At 37.9% G+C, this 7,701-nt stretch overlaps 1 non-coding gene across 1 annotated transcript; it reads right to left on the reverse strand.

Moving 5' to 3' along the window:
- Window positions 1-7,380: 7,380 nt before the first annotated feature.
- Window positions 7,381-7,487, reverse strand: LOC148545092 (small nucleolar RNA R71). Its single transcript, XR_015901195.1, has one exon. It is a non-coding gene; the product is annotated as a small nucleolar RNA R71 (small nucleolar RNA).
- Window positions 7,488-7,701: the final 214 nt, after the last annotated feature.

Here is a 7,701-nt window from a genome sequence, read left to right on the forward strand (position 1 = left end):
TGGACTTACTATGCTTCATTGCATACTCTGCTTGTGTGTCTCATGCTTATAGGATATCTTGATGATATGTGTTGCATGATTGTCTCTGTATTTTCATTTTGGGAATTTTCACACTTTACTTGAAGTGTTAAGACTGATCACCTTAATAATGATTATTTGGTGTGAATAGGACTACAATGGGTTCACGGGGACGAGGCGTACGGGAAGGAATTCCTAATGTTGACTACGAGAGGGAACAGGAAACGTTTATGACTACCATGAATGCTGTGGCTGAGGTAGTGCGTGAGGCTGCAGTAGTAGCGGCTAGGGCTGTTGACCGTCTTGGAGTGAGAAACGGGAATGAGAATGAGCATGGGGAAGATAGTGGAAATGATGAGAATAACTTGGGGCATCTCGAAAGACCTATGACCCTTGCGACTTTTCCGAAGGTTAAACAGCCTAAGTTTAAAGGTACACTCATTGCGACTGATGCTGACAACTGGTTTCGAGCTATCGAATGATCACTGCGAGCGCAGCATGTTCCGGAAGGCCAACACGTGGAGTTTGCTACTTATATGCTGGAAGGAGAAGCTGAGCATTGGTGGCAGGGGATACAGCGACTGTTGCAACAAGATGAAGGCGATGTTCCTTGGAATACTTTTAAGGATGAATTTTATAAGAAGTATTTTCCGAGGGCAGCTCGTGACACTAAGGAGATGGAACTTATGCAGCTGAAACAGGGTAATACAACTATTGTAGAATATGCCCATAAGTTTTATGACTTGTGCCGTTTCTCCAAGATCTACCAAGGGAATCCTGCTGACTTTGAGGAATGGAAGTGTTTGAAATTTGAAGGAGGACTCTGAGAAGAACTAATGAACTCCGTTGTTCCGCTAGAGATAAGAAATTTTGCTGAACTAGTGAATAAAAGTAAACTAGTGGAAGAATGTTCGAAGAAGGTGGCGATAGCTTGAGCAAATCGTAGGGAGGCCTCAAGAAGAGACTTTATTCATGATCTAGCCCCTGAAGGTCGTAACTTTAAGGTCAATGGTCAGTTCCAGCGCCAAAATGGAAATAAACGGAATGGTAACTTTCATGCTCGTAACAATGGCAACCACGACAACTATAATTTCGGAGAGGAAGAAGGAGGTCAATCTCAGCAAACTCAAGATATTTCAGTATGCTCAAGGTTTAGGAAGGATCATGGTAATAGAGCTTGTAGATATGGGACACACACTTGTTTCTCTTACGGAGAGTATGGACATATATCGAGGAATTGCCCAAAAAGGTTTGTTCGAAATCCAGCTAGGCCACAACAACAAGGAAGGGTTTTTACCGTAACTGCTGGCAACACTAATGCACATAATTCTTCCACTCGAGGTGAGTACCACACTATTGTTTTGTTTGTGATAGATAATACTATAACTTCTTATGCGCATGTTAAATTTTGAGGGCAAAATTTTCTTTTAGGAGGGTAGAATGTAACAACCCTGATTTTTGAGTATGCGAGATCTTTTCTGAAGGCACGGATTTTGCCAGAAGATCAGTAAAGGGAACACCTCTTCTATATCAACAAGTATCTTAATCCTCATTGTCATTATGTCATCCTTAAGATAGAACCTTTTTCGAGGCAAGCTCGATAATGCGGTCATGAAGAACCTAGTTTTTGAACCGTATCGGTTGGCAGTTTTGATTCTGATTTTCATAAATAGTCTCTGTTTGATGAACCGGACTTGATTCATAAGAGGAGAGAGATAATAGTATAATATTATCATTATATTAGTATTAGAAAATGCTTGAATGATATTATAAGGTTACCTGGTCTGTTTTAGTTAAAAACAGAAAATTGGTTTAACCGGGTTTACGGTTTACTGGTGTAGCTTAGCACCAGCACTCTCTGATGACTTTAGCAATGCTAAGGCCTCATCATACATGTTTTATTCTCATATTAAATATGTTACTAGTGTCATTTATGCTAGTAGCTCAGAAAATAATTTTTAGAGATGTTTTTGCAAGTGTTCCGATACATCTAGTTTTAGTAGTTATACACCTGAGATATTTTAATATTATTTTAATCCACCTCCAAGCCAACCAATCACAACTCACCCTACACCCCCAAAACCCTCAAGGCTGGCTCATTTTCACTTTGTGGCCGAAAATAGGTAGAGAGAAAATGAGAGAAAAGTTCTTAGTTCCAAATCTTCAAAACTTGATTTCTGCTGAACTAAAACTCAAATCAAAATTCCAATCCGACCAAAATGATCCTCTCTTCTTTCTCTACATGATCATATGACTTATCAAGGCTGGAATCAAGGTGAGTTGGCTGCACCATCTCTCTTTTGATTCGGTTTCAAGGAAACATGGTTAAATATGTGTTTTCTTGATGTGATTTAGGAGGAAAAAGTGCATAAGGACCACCTGAAAGTTTAATTGAATTAGGAGCAGCAAAACCAGGCAGGGTGTCACGAAATTAATCTTGATTATTTGTGTTTGAGTTGTGTGAATGTTGTATAAATTGGCTGTGCTAAAAATTGGTTACATATATGATTGATTCTTGGTGAAAATTTGGTGAAATTTTTATGAAATTTGATGAAATTCAAGCTTTAAAGTTCATGTTCTTGGGAAGCTGGAAAAATGAAAGCCTAAGCTTTAATTGAGGTTCAATTTGTGTTGAAATCATGTAGAAAAGATGGGGTTTTAGTGGCTGCTAATTTATTATGAATTATAGTAAAAATCGGTTGCTGAAAAGACTGAAAAACGGGTAAAAACAGAGAAAGAATCTGAAGAATTTATGAAGAACATGAAGAACACTTTGAGTGTGATGAAGAACAATGAAGAACACCTTTTTGATTCATAAGAGGGCAAGGAAGTAATTAATTTGGTGTTTGGGGGGTTATTTGATAATTTCTGAAAGTTAGGGTGGTAAAAGTAGAAATATTAAAAGTTATGGGTGGTAAAACGTGAATTTTAAAGGTTAAAAGTAAAAGTAAGTTAATTTTCGAAAATTTAATGATAAAATAATAAAAAAATAATAAAATATTAAATAATAATATTTAATTAAAAATAATATTTTAATAAAAATAATAAAATAATGCAGAAAAGGCAGTTTTCTGTAAAAGCTTTAGAAAGACAACTTTAAGCACAAAATCTCATAATTACTTTCATAAAACACTTAGGGAGTGGTAAAAATATATTAGTGAGGCAAAGATAAATAAAAGATAAAAAGTTGAAGAAAAGATAAAAATCGAAGAAAAAGTCTGTAATGTTTTAATGACAGAAAAACAGACAGAGACTAGTGAATGAACTAGGGCAACATAGTTAGTCCTGGAATTGCGAATAGGGTTAGGTATTATATGAAAAGTTAAACTGTTTCAGTATAGACTTAATGAACCTATACTTGGGACAGACTAACTATTCATACCGAAATTTACATAAGCTTTAAATACATACGTTAAACAGAGAAATCAGAACAGAGTAAAGAAACACAGAGACAGAGTAACCAGAGCAGAATAAAGGGATACATAGAAAAGAGTAATCAGAGTAAAGTAAAAAGACAAAGAGAAAAGAGTAATGTGATAAAGAGAAATGGTTTGAATTAAGATGTTGTAAAAGTAAAAGTTGTAGAGTTTGTATAGCATGATTGAACAGAGGAAGAAAGAAGTATTGCATAAGAATGTGAAAGTGATGATGAATAATGAGAATGTTAATGAATGATGATAATGATAATGATTATGTAAGAATCTGCTGCAGAGAGGCAGTCAGATAGACGGTGGTACGACCACTGAGAACGCTTTCCTGGGATACCTTGCTATAATGCTTTGCTGTAAGACAGAGGTTGCTTACAGAGGTATCGACATGAGTGTGCTCCGATAAGACAGAGGTTGTTTACAGTGAGTGTGTTGTTGCTCCTGTAAGACAGAGGTTGCTTACAGTGAGTGTGTTGTTGCTCCTGTAAGATAGAAGTTGCTTACAGTGAGTCTGTTGGGCGTATATTGGCTAATAAGTGCCTCCCTGCAAGACAAAGGTTGCTTGCAGTGGATACCCTGCAAGACAAAGGTTGCTTGCAGTGAGTATTGCCAACAGGAAAGCCTTATCCAGACAGAGGTTGCTGGGTAACGTCGGGAGCGGGTATGTAACCGACAAATGAGCTCATTACCTGCACTAGGGTAGGACATGTATCATACTTGGCTGTGCATTTTCCTCTGTTATGATTGTTGTATGAATGTATGCTTTCCTTGTTTGTATTCTATTCTCTGTGTCTGTGTTGTATTTTCTTGTATTTTTCTGTTTGTGTTCTGCTTTCTATTTTCTCTATTTCCTCTGTTTATATGTATCTTCTATTTACTGCTTCTTGTATTCTGCTATCTGTCTGCTAAACAACACATAATTAATGAACTTAACTAATAACCCCGACCCTACTAAGAACTCCCCAGTTCTTACCCCTTCTCTCTCCATTTCCCCTTCAGATAGAAGCATGAGTACCCTTCTGTAGTTTGCTGATGACTGTTCTGCAAAGAAGATTCCGCTCTAGGTAGTCTTCTGAGTCTAGAGTGAACTCCATTACTTGATTATATGTATATACTGTGAGGCCAGCCAACGTCTGCACCCTGCTTATCTACAAACTTTAACCTAAGTCCTCCGTACGATGTTGCTGTTATGTGGCCACTGGATGAAGTACTTGAGAAACGCTCTTTCATGACGTATGATCGTGCAGAGGATTAGTAGACGACCTTCCACCTTTTGATGACGATCCACCTGAATTGAGTTTTGAAGACGTAGAACGTACTTTCCCTCGCTTTAGTAGTTTAGAGGGACTAGGTGAGTATAGAGTCTAGGCTAGCCTGGGCGCCAGCTTAGGGACTTCTTGAACAGGTCAGGACCTGGGATGTTGTATGTATATATATGTATATAGATATTATTTAGCTATATCTAGGTGTGTCAACTGCTTGTGATGTATTTATGTGTGGTTGTTTATAACTGTTTTATATATTATCAGTTGTGAATTGATTATGAATGATACTGTTTGTTAATCCAAACGTTTTTTAAAAAAAAGTACCTCGTAAAATAACTACGCTTTTAACAATGAATCAGGCTCATATAATAAATAATAGATAATAATTAGGTAGACAAGTTGGTAGCGCTCAGTTTCTAGTATGATCATGACGTACCAGAAATTGGGTCGTTACATGGCAAGCCTACGTTAAAGGTCACGTTAGCCACACTAACGTGAACTCTAATGTAGGGAAGGGAGGATTCTCAACGTTATTGGAAAAGGTAAGTCCAATAACGTGTGAGAAGGATCAAGAGGCAACGTTAGTGGTCACGTTGGTGCCACTAACGTTGAAGTTAACGTGGATCACCCTTGGGTTAGGAATGTTAGTGAAAAATGTGACTGCCACTAACGTTCTCGAACCCACACTTTCACTTAACGTTAACGCCACTAACGTCCTAAGCTAAAAGTCACTGCCTACTTCATACTTTCTCTCTGCAAGTAAAGCTAAGCCCACTGAAGAGGATAACTACTTCAAACTCAAGATCAAAAGGCCCATATCCAAGATTTGAAGAACCAACTAGAAGATCAGAAGAGTAGTATATATATAGGGGTAGTTTTGAATCAGAGAGGGGGTTGGAAATTTGAGAACTACTCTCTGTATTTTACTTTCTCTGCAACTTTTAGTTTAATTTTTAGAATGTACTCTCCATCTATGCTTTTCATTCCCAGAGCTATGAACAACTAAATCCCTTTCATTGGGTTAGGGAGCTCTGTTGTAATTTGATGGATCAATATTAGTTTTCATTATTCTTCTTCTATCTTTTCTCTTGATTTTACTAGAAAGCTTTCAATCTTCATTCAATTGGGTTGTTATCTTTGAAAAGAAGCTATTCATACTTGGATCTCTTCGGAACTTTGGAAGAGGAATGAAGAGATCATGCTAGAAATGCTTTCTCATGTTGGACCAAATTGGGGTTTGGATGGATATAGTGACATATAATCCTACCAACACTTTGATTTGGAAATACATGTGGTATAATCAGTGACCATACTTCATCTCTTCTCATGAGCAATTGACCAAGGAATTGGCTATTGATCAAGATTTGAGAGATTGAATTACCAAGAAATTGGAATTCGATCACTTAAGATTGCCAAGGAGATCAATGAATGCATTGATTGAGGAAGAGATGAAAATGAACTTGATCCGGAGAATGCAACATCTCCTAAGCCCAATGAATCCCCCTTTTCTGATCTTACCCATTCTCTTTAAATTCTGGAATCTACTTTTATGAGCATCTTCCCCATTCCCATTTAAGATTCTGCAATTTATTTTCCGCTATTTACATTCAGCTCTTTATTTTCAGCATTTACGTTTTCTGCTATTTACTTTCCCGCCATTTAATTTTCTGCAAATCTCAAATCCAATCCTGCTTAGCTCAACTAGAAAATTCCTCTAATTAAAGTTGCTTGACCAATCAATCCCTGTGGGATTCGACCTCACTCTATTGTGAGTTTTTACTTGACGACAATTTGGTATACTTGCCGAAGGAAAATTTTTGACAGACAAGTTTCCGTGCATCAAGTTTATGGCGCCGTTGCCGGGGATTGAGCATTTTTCTTTTGTTTAATTTAAAATTCTGTTTGAGTAATTTACTTTCAGTTTTAGTTATTTTCTCCCCTTTCCCCTACTTTTTTTTAGTTGTTTACAATTCAGTCCACTAACCCACTAACTGTTTGATTTATTGCATCACTCACACTAACAGCAATTCTAATAGAAATACTTTCTGCATCTATTTCCTTGCTTGTGCCTTGTTGGTTGTATGACAGGGAGAAGAAGCGGGGCTTCAACTTTCTTTGATTCTGAACCTGAGAGGACCTTCTTGAGATTAAGGAGGGAAGCAAGAGGAAAATGAGTAGTTGGTACAGAGGAAGAAGAGGAGTATTTTGAAACAAATATGGAGGAAAATATGGAGAACCATCATGAAGAAGAGGCTCACAACCATGGCAGAGAAGGTCTAGTAAATCATGCTGGGCAGGAGAGAAGAGTTTCAAGCTCTTATATCAACCCAAACCCAGGAAACTGTAGGAGTATCATTCAAAAGCCAACCATACATGCCAACACCTTTGAACTAAAGCCACAGCTCATCACCCTTGTTCAGAACAACTGTTCATTCGGAAGAGGTGTCCAAGAAGACCCAAACCAACATTTAACCACCTTCCTGAGGATATGTGATACTGTGAAGTCTAATGGTGTTCATCCTGACACCTATAGACTACTCTTATTTCCCTTCTCACTCAAGGACAAAGCATCTAAATGGCTAGAGTCCTTCCCGAAGGAGATCTTAACAACCTGGGAAGATGTGGTGAATAAATTCTTGGCAAGATTCTATCCTCCTCAAAGAATCAACAGGTTGAGAGATGAGGTTCAAACTTTCAAGCAACAAGATGGTGAGACTCTCTACGAAGCATGGGAGAGGTTTAAGGACCTGACAAGAACGTGTCCACCAGATATGTTCAATGAATGGGTGCAGCTACACATTTTCTATGAAGGCCTCTCCTAAGAATCAAAAAAGGTAGTAGACCACTCATCCGGGGGATCTCTGAACAAAAAGAAGACCATTGAGGAGGCCATAGATGTCATTGAGACTGTAGCAGAGAATGACTACTATGCTTCTGAAAGAGGCAACACTAGAGGAGTGATGGAGCTAAACAATGTGGATGCACTGCTG

Source organism: Arachis ipaensis, chromosome B9, assembly GCF_059453495.1.
Source record: "Arachis ipaensis isolate K30076 ecotype BB chromosome B9, ASM5945349v1, whole genome shotgun sequence".
Taxonomy (NCBI): Eukaryota; Viridiplantae; Streptophyta; class Magnoliopsida; order Fabales; family Fabaceae; genus Arachis; species Arachis ipaensis.